General features: G+C 38.6%; 1 protein-coding gene across 4 annotated transcripts in view; it reads left to right on the forward strand.

The window, feature by feature from the left end:
- The window catches only part of KANK1 (KN motif and ankyrin repeat domains 1), a 208,072-nt gene that overhangs the window by 78,651 nt on the left and 105,019 nt on the right, over positions 1-24,402 (forward strand). For 3 of the 4 annotated variants that reach the window (XM_024734215.1, XM_024734213.1, XM_024734214.1), the window contains one exon: positions 4,979-5,103. The gene's annotated coding sequence lies outside the window, so the exon portion shown is untranslated. Of the gene's footprint in view, positions 1-4,978; positions 5,104-24,402 lie in introns of those variants that run through there. The other variant, XM_024734216.1, reaches the window with a different exon arrangement.

Below are 24,402 nucleotides of genomic sequence, written 5' to 3' on the forward strand. Positions count from 1 at the left end.
CGCCTGTGGGCAGAGCCCCGCTTTGAGGCATCACCTGCTCTTCCTCGTGGCTGCTGATTTATGGGTGGCTGTACTTGCCCCTAACTGGCAGGAGTTTGAGGCATTTGTTGTTTGGATGTTTCCAAAGCCAGTTTGTAAACCTGTTTACTCCAGAAGAGTAGCCTTCAAACTCGTAAGCATTTCTATAAATCCTATTGAATTTATAAAAGTATGGGGGAAAGATTTCCTTTTCCCTTTTCTGGCGGTGGATAATTTAGTTCTGCTAATATTCCTGCCGAGAAAGTTACCTACCTGGCCCATACGCATGCACTTTTACCCTCAGAATTCTCAGTGACTAGACTAATTGTGAGTGCATCCAGTTTCAATGCTTCCTTTTGCCATTGTTTTAGATGCTACCTTGGCCACAGCACAACTAATGCATTAAAAAATAAAAACATTTTGGAAGTATATATTTAGGATTAAATCAAGGGGAATGCTATAGAAGATGGCAAAGCTTGCACAAAGCATTAATAAAAAAAATATGTGGTCTAGGGCAATCAGCATATTACGTAGGAACGGTGAATGCCTCTTCATCTAGAATTTCAGTACCAGCTGTGCATTTTGGAAGTACATATTTAGGATTAAATCAAGGGGAATGCTATAGAAGACGGCAAAGCTTGCACAAAGCATTAATAAAAAGATATGTGGTCTAGGGCAATCAGCATATTACGTAGGAACTGTGAATGCCTCTTCATCTAGAATTTCAGTACCAGCTGTGCATAAAATATTTACACAGCACAGTGCTGCTTCACGCCTGACGAAAGCATAGGTTCGGGTGTACGCTGTTACTACAGACATCACTATGCGTAAGCAGCTGAAGCACCTTTAAGGGTATTTGGAATGTTAGTAACGTGTCTGTCACGGGGTTCAGTTAATAGTGACTGATGAAGTGGCCTTGGTTCCTAAACAGAAATGTGTATCTTGTTGCCAGAATGGCACTTAATAGTAAAGCCACATCATAGAGGAGGGAGAAGAGAGGTCACTAATGTGAAATTTAAAGGAATGGATGGTGTAGAAGCTAGTAACCTGGTTTACTGTTGGTGCAAGGGCTGGAGCAGTCCCCGTGATGACTTTTAAGAAAGAAGTATCACTAAAAACACAGCTGAGAATAATTCTGTTACCAAGCCTTTTTTAGGATCAATGCAGAGCTCATTTGTAAAATAAAAATCTAATTGTTACTTTACTAACTATGCATGCATATTACATCTCATCTGTAAAAGAGGACTGATAACACCTGCCTAATGGGCTCATTGTAAGGATCAAAAGAATAAGGCACCTTAGTAAGTACTGAATAAGAAACAGCATTTTTAGTTTGTTTTTTGAGTTTTTGCTTGCTTTAACAATGACGACTTCCGTTCATGATTTACCTGTATTTTCTTTAATCCTCTAAGTAGACCAGTGAAGTAGTGGTATTTCCATTTTAGAGATAAAATTAAAAATTGGAACTATTTGCAACACGTGTCAAAGTTCATACATAGTATCCTTATATAAGGATGCCTCTGTATCCTTGTGGTAGAGGTCCTTTCTGGCTCTAATAGGCTGGAATTGGTTGGTTTTGTTTCTGATAACCAAAGGTTCCCAATTAGTATACCATCTTCTTTGCATTATTAGGGTACCAAGTTAATAATATCCTTCATAGATGAAGAGATGCTACAAATGAATAATATGAACACTGTAGCAGAAAAACAAAGGGCATATACAATAAGTGCAGAAAAGTAAAAAAATGTTCAACCTCAGAGATATGCTAATAAAAGTGAACTTTTGGAATCTATAAGATAGGATAATTTAAAAATTAATACTACCCAGTTTTAGAGGGAATATGGAGAAGTGTACCACTTATATACCACTCATATACCACTAGAGCACAAATTGGGTGAAACATCCTATAGGACAAGCTGTCAACAATATCAAATGCATATTTTTTTCATACGTTTGACCCATGACTTTATCCCTAGCAAATACTTAATGGTGTGTTTGAGGATATCCGTCTCAGCTTTATCTACATAATCAAAAATTGGAAGTGACTTAAATGCTTCAGGGGGGTTTATTAAAATTGATTATTGTACATTCATTAAAAATAAAGCCATAGAAGGCTAATAAGTGACACAACACTTCCATCAAAATAAAAATAAATGGGAAAAGTAGGTTACAAATAATGCCTAGAATTCACTTTTAGTAAAAATGACATATGCTTACACATTTGTTTATTATGTCTGTGGATGTGTGATGCAAGCATACCAAAGTAGAAGGAAAAGTCAAAAATGCTAATGATGCTTATCATTTTTTTCTTTGTTCATATTGGATTGTTGTAAACTTTTGGTAAAGAACAAGCACTACTTTGAAGGAAGAAAAAGCACTTAAAGTTATCTTTTGACAATTCGGATCTATTATGTAGGTTACCCAGAGGTGGTAATATGGTATCTGACCTGAATCTGGATTTTTGCTCTGTTGATCGGATACATTTCAGTGTCTATTTTCTTTTTCTTTGTTAAATAAATAACTGTCATTTACCTAGAGCAGGAAAATATAATTTAGATGTTCACACTTGATAGCATATAGCTGTTGAATGGTTCCGCAAGGTCACTTAGAGAACCAAAACCAGGCACACAAGGGTGGTGTCAGGAGAGAGAGGTTGGAAGGGTTTCCATTAAATTATTTTCAGTAGTCAACTCTGTGCATATGGAAAGGCAAGGAGCAAGGGAATAATAGAGTTTTTACCAGGCTGGTAAGTAAACTTCAGGGTAGAGAATGACCAGCATTTGGCTTGATAACCACAGTTCTTAACAGGAAAGTCTCTGCTTGTCTCCATTTGCCCTCCTGGCTTCTTTTCAGTCCCCTGCAGTCTACATCCTGGACCAGCCCTATGGAAAATTGTCCTCAGGGGTCACCAGTGACCTCCTTACTAATTGTTACATCTAGTGACACCTTGTTAGTTCCCATCCACAGCGCTTGAAGTCCCTTATCTTACTTTGGGTTGATGTGCCTCTCCACCCCCATGGTTATCCTCCTGCCTCTGTAACCACTCTCGGTCTCCTTCATTGGTTCTTCTTCCTCCATCTCCCTGAACCTTCACTGTGTCTTCTACTAACTCCCCTTAGAACCTTTGTTTAGTCCTAGTGGTTCAACCGTCATCTTTTTTGAGGTAAAAGTCTAGCAGCCGGTCTTTCCTTACTGTGAGTCATTCCTGCTGCTGCTTGGAGTTTGGTCATAAAATGGTTTTTGGAATTAGAATGTGTTGGCTTTGACTCAAAATCTACAGATATTGGACTTAGAAGTCATCTCTTGCTCTAGGAGAAGGCCCCTGGATTGTCTATGAATGGCCTACTTAGTGATGATGGAATAAGCTCCTTGTGTGAGCCTCTCCATACAAACAAAAATAGTGGAGTTAACAACGGAATCTTGGGTCAAGGCACAAAGGCTTATGAATTTCAAAGAGCATTTGTAGAGCTGATGCAAAAAATACCAGGTTTGTAAAAACTTTGATGTAGTCCGTGCCAAAATGACAAACTAAAAATAATCAGAATAGTCGCTTTACAGCTGGAGAGCTAAGCTCAGTAAACTAAAAACAATGGCCAGTACCATTGAGACACTGTGTGAGTTAAATTATCTGGAAGGTGTGATCGCCGAGTCTGTGAACTCGAGATGGGCCTTGACAGAGGGGTTAAGAAAAGCTGTATCTTGCATGGGGAATAATAGTTGCAAAATCAGGGTGTAGGAGTATGTGTTCTTTGGAACATAATAAGACGTACCTGACTAAGACAGAAGGTGTTCGTTGGAAGCCGGAGGAAGATAAGATAAAGTAGGGCCAGATTATGGAAGAGCCTGAAAGTCAGCAAAGGCGTTCACATTTAATGGAAGAGAAATGTATTACCACTGTGGATATGGATGTAGGAGAATGCTAGATTTGGAGATGAGAAGAGCAAAGAACTTTAGAGCTGGAGGTATCCTGTATGGTGGGGTTGGAATGACTGATGTTTGTTGTACATGCTATATGTCAGGTGCAAGATCTCATAGTTCTTATTTTAACAGCAACCTTAGAGGTAGATGATATCATTCGCATTTTACGTATAATAAATGAGCTCTGAGGAAATATAATTTGTCAGAGTTTTTGGAGTGATTGGGCCAGGATTCAGCACATCTGACTTCAAAGCACAATGAGGATGGAGAACATTGAAATCAGTTCTTGATTTTACAGTTAAGAAAACTGAGACCCAGGAGATAGGGGACCACCCAAGGTTACCCACGTAATGGAATGAAAGCCATTGGATGGGTAGTGTTCTGCAGAGAGAGGCCAGGTTAGAGGCTGCTGTTGTACACAGGTGGGGGTACCAGAGAATTTGGTACTATTGGAGACATAGGAGTGTGAAAAAAAAAGTAGAGAGCAGTAGGACGGACATTCAAGGGGAAGTGGCAGTGGACTGATGTTGGAATGGGCAATGATGGAGAAGGCTGACGTGAAAACAATCCCAAAGTTTTAATCCAGGGGAACTGCCACTCACAAAGAAAACCCTCCGTGGAGCTAGTTTTCAGAGAAAGGCCATGTATTTCTTATGGGCTTGTCTGATTCTGAAATGACAAAGATACCAAATATAAAAATTGATGGTATTCATGAGCTGACTTAAGTACATATTGATGGATACATGGAGAGCAGTAATGGAAGTGAAGGTGAAAGGATGTGAGGAACCAGCCCTTTTCTTTGAACTGGTGGTGAGACACCCTAGAGCTAATGAGTAACTTTTACCTAAAGCAAAGGAGACTCACGTTTGCATGATATCCTAGGTTCTTTTTTATTCTGGTCTGCACCTTCCACCCCCAACTGGAGAATGACTTAACCATAATAAACTGCATAGCTGTCTCTAGTAATTGATTCCCCCTCTCCTGTTGGAAAGGAGTATTGCCCCATCACATTTCCCTCAATGAGACTCTTTTTTTCTTTCAGGATGATTGTCACTGTACTGGATGGACTGCTGAGCTATTGAATTACTTCTGTCTTTTGACCACACTAGGAAATTGTCCATGGAGTTGAGATATTTATTGCAGTAATTTCTGGCCTTACATACTTAGGTAAGGTATACTTTTTTCCATATAACTATCATGAAGTTGTCATGCTTTTCTTCTTTAACTTTGCTTTTTAAGAGACATTAATCTGTGCTTTTCTTCTACCTTTTATGCTCTGTTAATCACTTCAGAGTGCTCTTAATCTTCAAGTATATGAGTGCAGAAAAGACTTTTATATAATGAAATATGAGCAAGCTGTTTGAAGAATAAAGGGGGAAATGTATTACTCTTCAGATTAAATCAATAAAAGTACCCCATTTCCTTAAACACAAGATGCATAGACTGGATTATACTAGAGAAACTTAATAAATTGAAAGGAGTATTTATTATTAAGTCTACCTGAAAAAATGAAGATACTTAAGTATTAATATATTGCTGGCTTTATTCAAGTAAAGAAAATTTGGAAAATACAGGGAATTTAAAAGAAAAAAATGTGTTATTTCACTTCCAGAGATAACCAGTGTTAAAATTTTACTGCATTGTTTATAATAACTTGTTTTTACAAATATTTGTAATGGGGTGTGTGTGTCGTGTGTGTTAACTTGCTATATTTTTGGAAATGAGAAACATTTATCACATGCTTGCTACATGCCAGGCTCTGTACCGGCTTTGTACCAACCCCTTTACATACATTAATTTATTAATTCTCACAACTCTATGAGGTTGGTGCTTTCTTATCCCCGTGTGTACACAAGAAAACTGAAGCTCAGAAAAATTAAATAACTTGCCCATGCTCACATAGCTGGTAAACCCACTCAGAACTTGAACCAGTCAGATGCCAAAGCCCATACCAACAGGCTTTTTTACATACTTCTTTTCCTTGACAATGTGCTTATACCTTTTTTCCTGAAGCATCATTTTACATGACTATATGGTGTTCACTCATGTGGGTATGCAATTGTTTCTCTACCCCATCTCCTTTTGTTGGACGTGTATTTGTTTTTCTTGATTTAGTTTTAGAAACAGCATTGTAATAATACCTTTTGTGCACATCTCTGATGATCTCTCTAGGGCAGATTGCGAGTGGCACTGCTGAGTCAGCCACGGTTCTAATTGCCTTCTCGAAAGGTTGTACCAGTTTGTATTCCCACTAGCAGAATATGGAAGTGCCTGATGACCCTAAGCCTTCAGTGACATTGGTAGTTGGCAATTGAATAATTTTGTTTGCCTTCTTAAAAGAGTCCAGGTGTCCTTGGTCAGGTCCATCTTCTTGCCTCTAACCCTCTAGAGCCATAGCCTCCTGACTGGTTTCTGTGTCTCCACTGTAGACCTCATTTTGTCACTAAAGGAACTGCAGGACAATGGATAAGAGCATGGGCTCTAGAGGTAGTTGCCTGGGTTCAAATCATGGCAGTACTGCTCTGCCTTAGTTTCCCCATCAATAAAATGGAAATAATAATAAAGCCATTTCCTGTGGTGGTGCTAGGTGATAGTTGATATAAAGGATTCTAGAACAAGTGCATGACTCCTGGTATGTGCTCAGTAATTGTTGTCTACCGCTGTTGTCTTCCAGAAGTCCATGCTCATATAATTAAAAAACCATAGCTTATATGCAGTTGACCCTTGAACCACATGGGTTTGAACTGCGCGGGTCCACTTATGCACAGATTTTTTTCAGTAGTAAAGACTACAGTACTACACGATCTGTGGCTGGTTGAATCTGTGGATGTGGAACTCTGGATACTGAGGAAGCCAGACATGGATGGAGGGCCGACTATAGATTTTTGACTGTGTGGAGGGTTGGCACCCCTAACTCCCGCGTTGTTCAGGGGTCAGCTATACTTGTTTTAAATTAAATATGATTATTACCAAATTAGTAATTCACAGCAGAAACTACATGGTGTTATTATATGTTAACACTGTGAGCAGTCTGAAGGTCATGAATAACCATCCCTGTCTCTGTTGATGATGCAAGGTCAGGGTACCGAGGGGAGAGTAGTAACAGGAATAACTAAAGTGTTAAAGAGCTTTATAAGCTCACAGAGAGAGCACTTTCACATGCATTATCTCCCTTGATCCTCACAACATAACTGTGAGGGAGGTGGAGCCAGGTATCATTAACCTCTTTTTACAGAGGAGGAAACTGACTTGGAAGAATTAAGTGACTTGTTCACTTGAGGTCATGGAAATGGTCACTGGCAGAGCTGAATGTGCATTCTAGGCCTTCCGACTGTAAGTCCTTACTCTTGATACTTCGTGACGTAACGATAGACTGAAGAGGTGCAGGTGTAGATACCGAGGTGTAGAAATGTACCAGAAAAGGAAGGAGCAAAGAGGGATGCCGCCTGGGAGGAGGAAGCAGATTTGGGATAAGGAACTTGGACATATTGAAAAGAAGGCAGGGACCCAGTGGGGAGGGAGGAGGGAAGGAAAGAGGGAGAGGGAAGGAGTGGGATCAGAAAGAGAAGGGAAAACTGAAGAGGCCAGGACTGCAGGACCCATAGGGCTGGCTGAGGAGCTGGAGGGAGGGGGGCTCCTTCTTTGCAGCAAGCAGGGAGGAGGGAAGGAAGAGATGGAGGATAGAGACTCAGGTGCCTGGAGGTAGAAAGGAATATTTGAAAGGGCTGAAGACTTATGGCCTGAATATACCTCCTAAATAAAGAAGAAAGTATTCGTTGAGAATAAGAATGGTGGGTTTGGGGGTTTTGATTTGAGAAAGAGGAACTACTTAGAGTAGCCAAGGTGTGAAGTGGGCCAGGGAATTAGTAAAGGGGCACCAAAGACCTTTGCAGCACAAGAGACAGGACCCAGATAATGTTTAGGCACCAACTTGGCAGATTCTAGGACCCCCAGCAACCCTGCTCTAGGGGTGCTGAGAATGTACACTTGCCAGACAAGGATGTTTCTTTGTGAGCAAAGGGTAAGACAGGCACTGGCTCGACATTAGGAAAGGTAAATTCCTCAGTTGCCTATGGAATGAGAGGAAATCACACTCTACAATAATCCTCTTGTTTCCAAATACCACAATGGCTATCAGGCTGTGCTCTAGTCCTGGGGTACCCTTTGCTCAGAAGTTAAGTACTGCAGTGATAATATTTGTACACAGTTGTCCTTGGTGTAGGGTGTTTAATCAGTGGAGAAAGAAGAAGCACTAGTTCAGTTTTTGGTTCTGGAAACCTTTGTTAGGACTGTGCTTATAGTCAGAAAGGTGAAGTAGGGAGATTAGATGGTTTCTTAATCTGTGAAATGAGGAGTTAGACTAGATAGATGCCTCCCAGTGTCCCTTTCTGCCACACCATTTTCTGATTCAACTTCAGTCTACACTGAGTCTTCTATCTATGACCTCCTTTACAAGACAGTTTAGCATTTCTATATTTTTATTTTATGGTGTCCTAGATATTTTTTTGCTTGGATACTTTGCTTAATATTAAAAGTAATGTATACTGACTGGTAGATAAATGAAAGATATATAGATAAAATAAAAGGACCCGTTGAAAATGCACAATCCTAGAGAGCCCAGAAATGAACCCACACACTTATGGTCAATTAATCTATGACAAAAGAGGCAAGAATATATAATGGAGAAAAGACAGTCTCTTCAATAAGTGGTGCTGAGAAAACTGGACAGCCACATGTAAAAGGATGAAATTAGAGTATTCTCTAACACCATATAAAAAAATATAAACTCAAAATGGCTTAAAGACCTAAATGTAAGATTGGATACTATAAAACTCCTAGAGGAAAACATAGAACACTCTTTGACATAAATCATGGCAGTATCTTTTTGGATCCATCTTCTAAAGTAAAGGAAATAAAAGCAAAAGTAAACAAATGGGACCTAATTAAACTTAAGCTTTTGCACAGCAAAGGAAACCATTGACAAAACAAAAAGACAACTTACTGAATAGGAGAAAATATTTGCAAATGCTATGACCTATAAGGGATTAATATCCAGCATATATAAACAGCTCATACAACTCACCATCAAAAAAACAACCTAATTAAAAAATGAGCAGAGGAACTGAATAGACATTTTTCCAAAGAGGAATGCAGTTGGCCATCAGGCACATGAAAAGATGCTCAACATTGGTAATCATCAGAGAAATGCAGATCAAAACCACAGTGAGGGCTTCCCTGGTGGTGCAGTGGTTGAGAGTCTGCCTGCTGATGCAGGGGACACAGGTTCATGCCCTGGTCCGGGAAGATCCCACATGCCGCAGAGCGGCTGGGCCCATGTGCCACAGCCGCTGAGCCTGCGCGTCCAGAGCCTGTGCTCCGCAACAGGGGAGGCCACAACAGTGAGAGGCCTGCATACCGCAAAAAAAAAAAAACAACAAAAAAACCCCACAGTGAGCTGTCACCTCACACCTGTCAGAAGGACTGTCATCAAAAAGAAGACAAATAACAAATGTTGGCGAGGATGTGGAAAAATGGGAACCCTCTTACACTGTTGATGGGGATGTAAGTTGATGCAGCCACTGTGGAAAACAGTATGGAAGTTTCTCAAAAAATAAAACTACCATATGACCCAGCAATTTCACTCCTGGGTATAGATCTGAAAAACAAAACAAAACAAAACACAAATTCGAAAAGATACTTGCACCCCAATGTTCATGGCAGCATTATTTACAATTGCCAAGATATGGAAGCAACCTATGTGTGCATCAACAGATGAATGGGTAAAGAAGATGTGACATATATACACAGTGGAATACTACTCAGTCATAAAAAAGAATGAAATTTTGCCATTTGCAGCAACATGGATGGATTTGGAGGGCATTATGCTAAGTAAAATAAGTCAGGCAGGGAATGATAAATACTATATCACTTATATGTAGAATCTAAAAAAAATACAACAACCTAGTGAATATAACAGAAAAGAAGCAGACTCACAGATAAAGAGAGCAAACTAGTGGTTACTGGTTGGGGGAGGAGGGGCAATATCGAGGTGGGGGAGCGGGAGGTACAAACTATTGGGTGTAATGTAGGCTACAAGGATGTATTGTACAACATGGAGAATATAGCCAATATTTTGTAATAACTGTAAATAGAGCGTAACCTTTAAAACTTGTATAAAAAATTAGAAAATAAAAATATTTTAAAACAAAGTGCACAGTCCTACCGCCATTACATCACTGCTGTTAATATTCTTCCAGAGGTTCTTCTATGTATATATGCTTAAATAAGATTTTTAAAGATAAATATGCAACCTACTTTTCTCAGTTGGTATGTTGTAAACTTCTCTCCATGTCACTATCATTGCTGCATAATTATTAAAGGTAGATAAAGAGTCTATTTTAGGAATGTATGTACTTAACAAATCTCCCTCTAGACACGTGTGTCAGTGCCTATGAGGATAACTATAATTTTGAGGCTACTCTTAATTATTCTTACTATAAAATCAGGAAAAAGGTCTCTGATCTATGTTACCTGAAAGACAACCAATTTACAATCCCACTGATATTATGCAAGGTTTTCTTTTCCCACACTCTTTTTAACATTAGATCATAGAATTTAAAAAACTTTATCCAGTTTTATGCACAGGTGAACATTTATCTTATGTTTATAAGGCATTTGTATTTCTTCTTTTGTGAATATTGTGTTCATGTTCTTTTTTTAAAAATTTTATCTTTATTTTTGGCAGTGTTGGGTCTTCGTTGCTGTGCGTGGGCTTTCTCTAGTTGCGGTGAGCGGGGGCTACTCTTCATTGCGGTGTGCGGGCTTCTCATTGCGGTGGCTTCTCTTGGTGCAGAGCACGGGCTCTAGGCACGCGGGCTTCAGTAGTTGTGGCTTGAAGCCTCAGTAGTTGTGCCTTGCGGGCTCTAGAGCACAAGCTCAGTAGTTGTGGCGCATGGGCTTAGTTGCTCCACGGCATGTGGGATCTTCCCCGGACCAGGGCTCGAACCCGTGTCCCCTGCATTGGCAGGCGGATTCTTAACCACTGCGCAACCAGGGAAGTCCTGTACAGTGTTTTTAAAAGTAGGTAATATTTAATTTTAGGTGATTGAATCTTTTTTCTATGGCTCCACGTAGAGTAATTACGAAGCAAGAATGCCTTGGTATTATTCCCCCGAAGTCTGTTCTTCACATAACAGAATGATCTCTTTCAAGTATAATCACATCTTGGCACACCCCTGCCTGAGCTGGTCATGGCATTCTCCTTACCGTGGCCTGCAAGGCCCGGCATGATCCATCTTTGCCTGCTCTCTGACCTCACCTCTGTCACACTCGAACACTTTGTTCCAGCCCCACTGGCCTCCTTTCAATTCATGGAACCCGTCAGCCTCTTGCGCTCGTGTACTTTTCTTATGGCTGACTCCTCGTCCAGAGAGCCAGTTCCTGAGAGAGAGTGTTCTGGAGCAGGCTCCTTGGGTTCACCTGGCTTCCCTGTTCACTAGCTCTGCTTTCTTGGGCAAGTTACTTCACCTCTTCCTCACCTGTAATATGGGAATCATCATCGTCATAGTACCTAACTCACCTTGTTGAGAGGATTAAGGGGGTTAATTCATGCACAGCTCTTAGAAAACTATCCTTTTCACAGGGTGCACATGAGTGGTTTGCTGTTATCATACTCCTCGTTCTTCAGGCTTCACCCTAAACTTCACCTCAGACAGAGTGCCTTCCTGTTCAGCATTGGTCTTTCCCTCTAGTATTCTCTATCTCATAATCCTGGGGTTTTTCCCCCTTTGAGCATATATCAATATGTGATTATTTTTTATTTGTTTTCTATTTCCTATTTCCTCCTCTAGCCTCTGATTCCATAGGGACAGGGGTTGTGTCTGTGTGGTCCACAGCCAGGTCTGTAATGCTTAGTACATAGTGTTTGCAGAATGAATGAATGAATAGCAACATCTCTAACCACAAGATTGCATAGAAATCTACCTATATTCTCTAAATGTAGTTTTATGGCTTTGTTCCACATTTTAAAATATTTCATCTGTATGAAACTTAGTTTGAAGTATGACTTGAGATATGAATGAAAATTAATTTTTTCCCTAATGAGTAGCCAATTGCTCTTTTTGTAATTCTTTTAAAGAGAACTCCAACCCAAACTACAGTCCTTAGGGACTCTGATGTTGTTTTCTGTTTCCTTCATTTGTTTTTCTCTCCTTGGGTAGTCCTTTTGCAAAAAGTAAATGCAGAAACTGTTCATAGACTTGAGCCAAATTCCTCATGAGAATACTGGCTCAGTATCAGGAAAGATTCTCCTGGGGTCACCTACCATAGCCTAGCTTCCAAGAGGAAGGAAGACATAATGTTACCAATTTAGGGACTTGTGCTATTTGCTCAATATCTAATGTTGTGAAACCTGCTAGAAATTTTGACAATCTTGTTTTAGATATTGTGTCTGCCTTTAAAAAAAAAAAAACTATTGAAACCTGGAAACTTCAACTTTCCAATGACTAAATTACTTTTCCTTAGCTGTCTCTTGCATTTAGATGAGGGACGAAAATGCTTTGGCAGCACATGTATTTTGATTTTTGGTTTTGAAAGATTAGTCACCATTCTTTTCCATATTTTAGCTCTTAAAATTAATTACAAAAATAATACATATCCATTGTCACATATTCAAGCCATAAAACGTGTACAGAAAAAAAAGACTCTTGCATCCCACCTTCTGATCCCACACCTTAATATAACCACTGCTGAGTTTATTGTATGCCTTGTCAGCCTTTTTTATACTTAGTAAATATATTAGATCTTTACACACACACACACGCACACACCCCACACACTCATATACTTGCATGCTTTTTCTGAACAATGTCTTAAAACCACTTTCTTATATACATCAGTGGGCTTTAAAAACACTTGAAGCCTTTGTTTTCTGGCTGGCAGCATCTTAGAGAAGTTACTCATTGATATTTTCCCAAGGCTTTAAACACCAAGCCTTTCTTAGTTTGTGGGAATCACTGGATGTAATCTTCCAGAGAGCAGGGGCTCGGGCACATTCAGGAATGTAATATAATCTGATAATAATTTCCATCTCACTACAGAGGAAGAAATGGAGACTTATAAGGGAAGCCAGTAGAGTGGGAAAGGAAAAAATTGTTCCAAGTTCATGAAGGTGAACATGTAGCTAAATGTTTCACTGGGTTATATAACAGTAGTTTGATTTCCAGGGAAAAAGGATGGCAGATGGCGTGCTGTCAGGTTGCGAAAATTTTCACAACTTTCTCTCTCTTCATTCTCTTCTGCCCCCACCCGTTTTTTTGGTCCATGAGAACAGAAGATAAATTTGGGATGGAGTAGGGTAGAGAGCAGAGTGACTCACCAGGCTGTGCCCTTCACACTGGCATTCGAAAGCATGCAGTTGGCTGCCCCAGGTTCTGATCTATGGCACTGCAGTCCACAGAACTGTAAGGGTTTCTGTAAGTGATGGGGGCTCTGGACTTAGGCAGAATTGCACTTGTCAGGGTTTTTCACAGTGCCCACCTTATTACTCTAGAGAGGCAAGTTTCATTGCTTAAGGGGACAATTTACGGCAATGGGCTTATCTCCTTGTTTTAGCTCTTTATGTTTTTCTGCCTCTTAATAAAATGTGAAGTCACAAAGCAATTAAATAGTGGTATAGTTTTCTGGCAGGATGTGGAGAACGGCTAACCAGGGGAAAAGGCTAACATGATTGACAGAGGCTGACTGTAGATTTACATTAGGAATAACTCGTTCTTCAAAACTTTATTCACTTTCTTGTGGGAATTATGGGGTAAATCATACACCAGGAGGATGGATGATTAAAAATGTAGGAGTTATGATTTCTTTTTTGCCTTTGTAAGTCTCTAAATCCTCCACCTTAACATAGAGTTCTCATTTCAGGAACTCTTGATGAAATGATGGGAACCAGTCCTGCCAAGGATTAAAGAGAAGCAGAAACGCTTTAAAATCTTAAATTGTTAATAAGCTTGAGATTGTTTATATTTTGTAAAATATCTTAAGATCCAACAAACTGAAGTAGAGAATTAATCAAATCTACAAGTGTAGATATTTTTGAATATTCACAATATTGAATGGGGTTTTAACTGTTAGTTTCTGTAATTTTCGAAATAGCATTAGTAATGTTTAATAATGACACTTAAAATGAGGAAAATTTTGAAAAAAATTGAATGTAAAATTCTGGAGAGTTAAGATTCCCTGTCACTTTTACTCCAGCCTCCTCTAACATATAAAAGAACTTCTTTTGATTTAGCCATGTTGTATTGATGATGATCTGTTTATTCCAATTAAGAGAATTGACAAAGATATAATAGTTCTTCATATCACCCTTTCTTGTTACAGAAACAGTTTGATTTTAAGAAGTTTTGAAAAGCTCCCTTTTGATTTGAAGTTCTCTTGTTTCCTAATAATCACGATGAAATGGCCAAAGCAAATAGCTTAAAGTAAAATGCAATTGTTGGTGCCTGTTGAGAAGGATTAACTAAGAGTTAATTTATGTGACCCAGAAAACAAGTAACTAAAAGGACAGTGCTTTTTCTGGTGTGAATTTCTATTGCTGTGAAAGCACTCTGGAGGGGACTTCCCACCACAAAAAGAAGAACCATCACAAAAAGAAGAATCAATTGTAAAGTGATTCTACTGCTGTTTAGGGTGTCTTTCCAAATATAATAGATTACTAGTGAGAAGATTTGTGCTGACAGAATAGGAGAAATGCTAATTTTTAGAACTTGGTAAAATGGTAACAAGCAGCTTTTATACCAAATCAGTAAGTCTTTTGCAAGTTCCTCCCCAGGGTCCTGTGTATGAGCCATGGTTCAGTTTCCTCACCTGTAAAGGAGGGTGGGAATTCGTTAGATGTTCATTGCTGTAGATTAAGTTTGGAGAGAAAGGAGACTAAAGGCAACCAGGGCCATCTGTCCTCTCAGCCCTTATCCTAAAGCTGAACTAGGGTGTGTCTCAGGCAATGGATCATTTTGCTGCCTTGGGGACAGTGCTTACTTACAGTCCCTGGTTTTTAGTAGGTTTTCTTTTCCCCTGGTGACAGTCTTTTATCTGGAGTGTTCCACAGAGAGGCATCTGGATGCGGAAGATGCCCATCCACACTGGTATCAGTCTCACTCTTCTGGGGTAAAGTAACTCAGTGGCAGTTGGTGTTTTGGTCTTACCTACATATTATTAATTTTTTAAAAATAAATAAGTAAATTATTTATTTATTTATGGTTGCGTTGGGTCTTCATTGCTGCACGCGATCTTTCTCTAGTTGTGGCGAGTGGGGGCTACTCTTCGTTGTGGTGCGGTGGCTTCTCGTTGCAGAGCATAGGTTCTAGGCACGCGGACTTCAGTAGTTGCAGCATGCGGGCTCAGTAGTTGTGGCTCACAGGCTCTAGAGCGCAGGCTCAGTAGTTATGGCGCACGGGCTGAGTTGCTCTGCGGCATGCGGGATCTTCCTGGACCAGGGCTTGAACCCGTGTCCCCTGCACTGGCAGGAGGATTCTTAACCACTGTGCCACCAGGGAAGTCCCTTATCTACATATTGTTTTTAAAGTTGTATATATCGTTAATGAGAGAAAACTCAAATGACAAAAAAATGAACAATTTAAAAATGAACAATTCGGTGGCATTTATTACATTCACAGTGTTGTTCAGCAGCCACCTCTGTCTAGTTCCAAAACACTTTCATTACCTCAAAAGATAACCCTCTACCCATTAAGCAGTAACTCCCTGTTCCCTCCTACCACTGCCCCTGGCAACCACTTATATGCTTTCTGTCTCTATTAATTTACTGATTCTGGATATATCATGTAAATAGAACCATATAATATGTGACCTTTTGTGTCTGGCTTTCTTCACTTAGCATGTTTTTGAGGTTCATCCATGTTGTAGCAGGTCAGCCATTTTATGGCTGAATAATGTATTCTATTGTACGGATATACCACAATTTGTTTATCCATTAATCCGTTGATGGACATTTGATTTCTTTCCACCTTTTGATTATTGTGAACAACGCTGCTGTGAACATGGATGCATAAGTATTGGAGTCCATGTTTTCAATTTTTTGGGAGTATATACCTAGGGATAGAATTGCTGGGTCATACGGTAATTCCATTTAACTTTTTGAGAAACTGCCCAGCTGTTGTCCATAGCAGCGGAACCATTTATATTCCCACCAGCAATGCTTAAAGGTTCCAATTTCTCCACATCCTTGCCAACACTTATTTTTCCTTTTATTTTTCAGATTGTTCATTCTAGGTGTATAGAAACACAACTACTTATACATTATTTTACTTTTTAAAAAATTTAAAGTTAAAAAAATAATCTCTTCTGGTTATTTTAAAAATTAGTTGAGAACCCCACTGTTTCTCCAGATATTTCCTATGGTGGCTCCTCTTAAGTTTGATATATATCCTTCTATATATTTTCTATACATATATGTACAAATATGCTTTCTTCCTTTGGATAGACTCATATACTTTGTCTATGTCTTAACTTATTTTTACTTAATTATAGATTATGAATACTTTGTCAGTACATCTAGATTGACCTTATTCCTCTTAAATGCTGCTGAGTACCCTTTTGTACAAATGTACTATTTAGTTTAAAATTCTTCTTTTAATGAGCATTTAGTGTGTTTTCAGTTTCTTCTGTTATAAACATTGCAACAGTTAACAATCTTGTACCTTTGTCAATATATACTTCTATGAGTATGTCTCTAAGGTAAATTCCTGTGAGTAAAATTGCTTAGGCAAAAAATGTATGCATATTATCTTTTGATGGACAGTAAGAGATTTTGTTTTTGTTTTTAATAGCCTGTCTACTATGGGCATAGATGCTACCCACTGTTATCTAAGAACATCACAATGAGTAATTAAATGCTTGGAAAAAAAGGAGAAAAGAAGGGTGTGACTCACCCTTCTTATTCCCATATAATGTAGTAACATATGTAGTAATCAAAATAGAATGTTAAGTAATAAAATCCTTTTGGGTATGTTTGTGAGCTATGTAAACAAGATATTTTAAAATGCATCTTTAGTCTAATTTACTATTGTCAGGTGTGGAAGCAGCTAGTAGCATGGAGGCGCCTCTTGGGCTTTTCTCTCTCTTGCCTTTTGTATGCCCCACCCCACTCCTAACATATCTTTCATTATCCCCCCACCCATTGCTGGCAGTCATTTTTAGATAGCTTTGGATTTATGCCAAAAGATCTTTTGCTTGTTGACAGATTCTGTGACTACCCAGTGTTTTCTTGTTTAGCACCATCCAAGAAAGACCAGTTTGGGAATTTGCTAACATGTTCTAAAGTTAAAGACGTTGTTTTGTTCAGGACTAACTGAAAAGCTTAGCTAAACTCCAGAAGGAAGACCATATTCATTTGGGGGGAAGGTCACAGTGATATTCTTTGTGTCTGAGTCTCATCTCATACCTTTCTATGCCTGTCCATGGTTAACTCAATAAAGCAGAAGAAGATGCTTTCATAAAATACTCAAAGTAAAGAAAGCCAAACGGAAGTGAGGAATAAGGATACCACAGTTGCTTTCCTCATCCATCTGTTTTTTTAAACTTTTTATTTTGAAATAATTTTTGACTTGGAGAAAAGTTGCAAAAGATAGTACAGAGTTTATATATACCCTTCAACCAGATTCCCCTGATGTTAACATCTTACATAACCACAGTGTTCTTACCAGTATCAGGAAACTTAAATTGATACGATACTTTTAGCTCAACTACAGACCTTATTAACATTACATCCAGTTTTCTACTAATGTCCTTTTTCTGTTCCGGGATCCACATTGCATTTAGTTGTTCTGTCTCTTTAGATTCATATAATTTGTGACAGTACCTCAGTTTTTCCTCGTCTTTTGTGATCTTCCTACTTTTGAGCAGTACTGGTCAGTTACTTTGTTCAATAATTCCAAGGTTTTCTGATGTTTACTTTGAGGTTACGTATGGATTTTGGGGAAGAATACCACAAAAGTGATTGTGGTTTTCTGGTGAGTGGTTATCTGATGTCAGTTTCTCTTATTACTGGTGATGCTAACCTTAATAATTTGATTCAGGTAGTATCTCTTGTCACTATAAAATGATTATCATTCCCTTTGTAATTAATAAATATCTTGTGGGGAGATACTTTGAGACTATGCAGATATCCTGTTTCTCTGCAAGCTTTTGCCCACTGATTTAAGCATCCATTGGTAGATCTTGCCTACAGTAATTATTACTGTACTATTTGTGTAATAGTGATTTTATCTCCTTTGTTACTTGTACGCTTATTTATTGGAATTCTTTAAGGAAGAGCTGTCCATGGGTATGTGTGTGTGTATATGTATCTCAGTATGGATTCATGGATAGTTATTTTATTCTGTGGGTTATAATCCAATACTATAATTATTTTGTTGCTCAAATTCTTGCAGCTTTGGCCATTGGGGGTTCCTTCAGATTAGCCCTAACGTTCTTTTGACATGTTCCTAGACTTTTTCAAGCACTTCCTTACTTTGCGGCATCTCCAGATGTTCCAGGTTCATCTTGTATTTTCCTAGCTCTGGAATCAATCAATCACTTCTTCAAGGAGTCTGGGTCCTTTTATTGGAGAATGGTGTTTAGAAAGCAATGTCTGTTAGGTGTGCACATTGCAGCTGGGGTGTCAGTGCGTCTATATTCCATCAATTTTAAAGTAGACTCTTCCCTGTGAGCCTAGGTGTGTAGCAGGTCTGAAACTCACTCTTGTCACTGGTGGGTAGTAAATCATTTTAACGTAAAATCATTTTGATCACACCACTTAATGGTGGGTTGTTAAAATTAGTGCACATAGGCCTGTAGACAAGTAGGCATTTTGACTATAAATGGAATGGAAAAATACTTTTTGTGGAAAAATACTTTTACATTCAAAGGCTAGGGCTAGCATCTAGACATCCCTAATATTCTTTCATTAACCTTTCATGTATTTTTGACTCTCATTTTTAGTCTATTCCATATTTATAGTAATCAGAACAACTTTTGGTCTTCTGTTAGTTATAGAAGGTAAATACTACCTGAAGTATTCCTATTTAGAGTGTTTTACAATTCAGTGTTTAGGTACAGGTTGATGATCCTATAATAAAATAATTTCATTTTTTGCTTAATTATATGGCACAAAACTTTTGACACATTATTTGTGTCCTTAAAACTTTACTTATGAAGTCTTACAGTCAGAGGACATTCATAAAATATTATTAGTTATAAGCATTGAGGACCTCTTTTCTTTGGAGATCCAATGTAATTTATTTTGACTACTGCTTTTACTTCTTACAAAATAGTTCCTGCCTAGATGAGATTCCAGTGTGACTCCCTTTTTCCTCTGTAATTTTTTATATTTCTGTTATTATATCTCAGCTCTTTTGGCTAGCAGTTTCTGTGAAAACAAAGCATGAATTCAAGGCAGTTTCGTGTGTGATGATTGGCATATTGTAATGTTACAAATTGTATCATCTACAGTGATAATGATCTTCCTAAGTATTTTGCTCTGTTTTAAAACTCATTCTTGGGTCTTACCATGTATTTCTTACATATGGAGAAAGTGTCTCTTGTTACTTGTTCAAGAAGAAGCAGGTTTATATCAGAATTTTAAAAGATGACTTTTTTCAGGGAAATTTTCCTCTCGGCTTTGGCATTTTGTAAGAAATTTTCATATTCTGGTACATGTTAATTTGGGGGTGGGGTTAGGTACAATACAGTACAATCCCTAGCTTGTAAATAAAGCCTGGTGTTGTAATGTTTTGAAAATACGCCTGGCTAGCTCTCACATTTAAATGTGTAAATTATCTTTGCAGCAGTAAGTGAGCTTGAAGTAGCTTTGATAACTAATCATTGTATGATCACTCAGCCAAAAGAATTTACTAAGAATAGCTTGTGTGTCTTGCATCCGATTTAAAGGTTAGTAGTGTAAGACTTGTTTCTGGTGCCTGTAACTCTAGTTATGTGGAGAGACACCACGTTAACATTTAGTATTTCTTTTACTGTTAATAATTCCTACATCAGTCATCATCATCTTTACCTTTCCCTTGTCTAGAACAGAGAAATATTTTACTTACTATATTAGTATTAATGTGTTCTGTTTTTAATTAAAAAGAATAAATGCACTTGTTTAAATTTTTCTCTTTTAAAATTTCCAAAATTGTTTTAAACTTCCTGTGCTTGATTTTTGTTTCACCTTAAGTCGTGGTTGAGGTGGCGGGTGGAGTGCCAATGGCCCTTGATTTCAGCAAGAAGCCTTCTCATACTATGGAATCTTGACTTCAGGGTACCAGTTCATAGATGCATTAGTGTTTAGGGTAAAAGTTAGAGGTAATATATTCAAAGCACTAAACAAGTATTATTCTGATTATTCAGGTTTTTTATTCCATTTCTTTCGTGGAGACATGGTAAATAATGACGATGATGCTAATAAAAATCATTTATTAAATGGTCACTATGTGCCAGACATTGTGCTGGGCAGTTTGTAAATACCATCTCATTTAATCCTAATAGAAACCTCCTAATTTTTCAGAAATGGAAACTAGTGCTTAGAAGGTTAAATGACTTATCCAAGATTGCACAGCTAATAAGCCAGAGAACTGTCTGAATTTTGTCTGAGTTCACTGCTCATTCCATATAATATATACTGTGGCTGTCTTCGTGTCAGTAAAGATGAGAATGCCTTTAGGATTGCCTTTCCTTCAAAGTATTTTTAAATTTTAAGATACTTCAAAGTATTTTTTAAATGATTTTTTAATGTTAGGTTTTTTTTTTATTTTGGCTTAGCTGTTGTCAGGCCTTTGGTTTCTAGATATAAAATACTGGATATGAGGAAAGGTATATTGCTCCCAGATTGTACAATCATGCCTTTTCTTGAACCTGAATATAACTTTTCTCTTAGACTTTTTCTTTCCTATGAGTAGACTGCAGCTTCAGGCTGGAAGAGTATTGGATTTAACGGCAGAGAAAGTGAAGCACTAAACACGACAGTGTGTAGACTATAAATATGAGTCAGTTGTGACTGCCTTGACCTTTGGTATGAATGCCCCTGGCTTCACCCTGCACCCAGCAATGCTGTACAGAGTTTGGATTCAGGAAGCCTGGCAAAATGATGCAACTGGGAACTTACCTTGGATAAATAAAAAGCCCTGACTTCAGCCCCATGTACATTTATTCTTCCTAAATTGCTAAGGTGTGAGCTTCTGGTGAAGCTGGGCTCATGTTGAGATCTTCTTTTGGAAGAAGGTAGTCTTGAGAAAAGGAGGAGGATGGGTTTTTATCTGGCATACAATTAAAAACTTGCCTTATTGGTTCTGGACAAGTAGGGTCGTAGGTGTTGGGCTTAGTAAAAAGGTTTTGCTGTGATGGATGATTTGGGATGTAAAGGAGGTATTCAGCTTATATAGTCTGAAAGTTCTCTTCTTAGGCTAAGAAAAGAAATGGAGGATATCATAAACACAGCAATCACAAATAAACGCTAAAAGACTCTGTTTTTCTATTGGGTTTGTGTATAAAAATCACGTGACTTTCACATGAGTGATGCTTATACTAGGAGATGGAAATTGTTAGAGCATTTTGTGTTTACTTATAAGTGCATCTGAGGTGGATAACAGAACGACCCACTTACAACTAATCTTTCAGAGAAAGTTACTGTTATTGTACTAACAAACTATTGAAGACACTGCCATGTTGGTAAGAAGAAGTTAGTCCTGATCTGGTTTTTATTGGTGATGGGAAGTATCTTATTACTGCCGTGTATCTTAAGGGAAACCTAAGGAAGTGACTAGAAAATGAAATAGCAGGAAAAAGATTGTTAAAATAGAATATGTGCCATTTGTAGACTCTTAAAAATGGGGGAAGAACTGGCATAAGCAGAACACATTGAAGTCCAATTTCCTGAAGTCAAATACGTGATGACATGGAACATCTCTTGTCATTAGAATTTCCTTGTTTTAGGGCATTTGGACTTGTGACCCAGTGCAGTGAGAAATTCAGGTGTACATGGAAGGAGAGTGAGTCCTGCCCTCCTTGCTGCATGCAGGCCCTGGGAGGGGAAGGCCCCAGATTAAAGGCAGTGATAGAATGACAGAAACCCTCCCCCACACTCTTTTGGTTCTCATCCTTCCTTTGGTTTGTTTGCTCTCGGTGGCTTGGCCTAACACTGCTTCTCACTGAATCCCTTGCTCTTAACACACCCAGGGGTGCAGAGGTCAGCTTCGAGTTTGCTTTTTGTATGACTTGGTTTGATGGTTTCAGGTAGGGTATGTTTCGAAGCCGGTATGGAATAGCAAGTAAAGCTTCTCTAAGTCTGTTGAGAATCTGGACTTGAAACAATGTTAAGTAAAGCACTTAAGAGGATTCCCAGCCATTGGTCACTGGGGATGCTTTTGATAATTTCTAAGGTGGTAAGGCTACTCTGGCTACATATTAAATGCAGGAGAATTTAAGATGAGTGTCATGTGATATAGTATGAATGTAAGCTAAAAAAAATGAGAATTAATGTCACGTTTATTTAACTTCAAATTGCCTGGTCAATGTGCATTCAGAAAATTTAAAAAATTGGGCCACAGTTCATATTCTGTTTGTATATTTTTTCCACACAGCATTATTTTATATGAGTGTTTTCATAAATGGACAGAAGTCATATAATGGTCATTTTATTAGGAACATAATATCCTATTGTGTTACGTGCCATGGTTCTTGCTGAGTTGTCCCCCTGATGTCAAATATTTAGTCTGTTTCTAGTTTTTCTCTATTATAAATACTAAGCACTGAAAAGGGCCATTCTTGCTATGGTCGTTGTTGAGCATATGCTGTATATGTTCATATACATGCATGACATCAGATGCTGTGGTGGACGATACAAAGATGATTGAGGCACAGAGTGCTGTAGGAGACTGGAGGAATGAGGGATGCTTTCTGTCTAGTGTGATCAAGGAAGGCTCCATGGAAGAGTGGCATTTGATTCGGGGTCTTGAAGAATGAGTAGCAGTGAGAATGGCAAATATGGGAAAATTGAACTCCACGCAGTGAAGTAAGCAATTTCAGAGTATTGTGGCTGGAGTACGTCAGGTGCATCTGCTGAAGAGTCTAAAATGCATTTCACCACAAAATATCATGCTATAAGGATATGTCTTAAATATGTTTTAGAAAGAGTATGTACTGTAAGTGTATGGTAAGAATATTGTCAAAGGGATGCTAGATATAGAAAGTATGTGACTAGAGGTTTAACTCCTCCTATTTGTCAATCACTTTTTGATCTTTCCTATCAGTGATTCTATAGGCCAGTCTTATGTGGGAGATAATACCTGATTTACAAGTGATGAAAGGGAGGCATTTAAGTATGCCAGTTTGCATAAATACAAGAGGTTATCAATATCGTATGTACAAGCAAACTCTAGCTCATTCGTGCATGGATCAAGGATTTTTAGGTAGTTATTATGTGCTAGGTGGGTCAGTGCTGGAGTAAAGACATAGAAGATTCCATCTCCCAAATAAACTAATGGATTAATTGAAGAACCAAAATAAACAATGACAGCAATAAAAACAAAACCTCGACAGTATGTTAAGCCCTTTGAAGTTATGCATAGGGTACTGTGAAGGCACAGGAAAGGGGCATTTATCACTGGTGGGGGTGGGGCGGGAATCAGGGAAGGCTTCCTGGAGGAGGAAATGTCTACACTGGGTTTTAAAGAGTTGGGAGGAAAACAAGTGAAGCCCTCCTATGGTAGGCAAGGTGATCAGCCTGGGCAGAGGCACAAAGAAGTGAAAGAAAATTAACACTAGGAAATATATATGTGTGTGTGTGTGTGTGTGTGTGTGTGTGTGTGTGTGTGTGTGTGTGAGGTTGGTCCAGGCTCACGATGTTGAGCAGAGGACTAAGAAGGGGATATGGAAGGAGACCTCCATGGTGGCCCGCTCTTCCTTAGTGCTTTGCAATATGATGAAATGAATAGCAACTCAAGGAAGCCAGTGTACCCAGAATGCTGTGCAAATGTGGTTCTGTAAGTTGATGAATACTTGGTGAGAATTATTTTACTATGGATTAGGCAGTGACCAGGATGGGAAAGAGAATGGTAGCAGGATGAATTTGTCTCCGTACTCCCTGTGGCATGTGGGGAGAGCACTAGGTCTGTGTTATGTTCTGGCCCTGTGTCCTGTTTCCTTTCCCCCTAGAGTGGTGGGGGTTAGGCAATATTGGCCACACAGTGTGTCCTGGGTCTGGGTTTCATTTCACCGTGCAGCCCATTTTACCAAATTAGGATGATTTGATAAAGGACCATAGGGGGAGAAAAACCACGGAGTTGTCCCCTACTTATAGCATTGAATGTTATATAAAGTATATATAATTTATATATAATAAATAAAAATATTTTAAATTTAAGGTAAAATATGTAATATAAGTCACTGCACTCATATGACCACTACAGTTGGAAAAGAGGA

Source organism: Neophocaena asiaeorientalis, unplaced genomic scaffold (assembly GCF_003031525.2).
Source record: "Neophocaena asiaeorientalis asiaeorientalis breed wild unplaced genomic scaffold, Neophocaena_asiaeorientalis_V1.1 scaffold256, whole genome shotgun sequence".
NCBI classification, from domain to species: domain Eukaryota; kingdom Metazoa; phylum Chordata; class Mammalia; order Artiodactyla; family Phocoenidae; genus Neophocaena; species Neophocaena asiaeorientalis.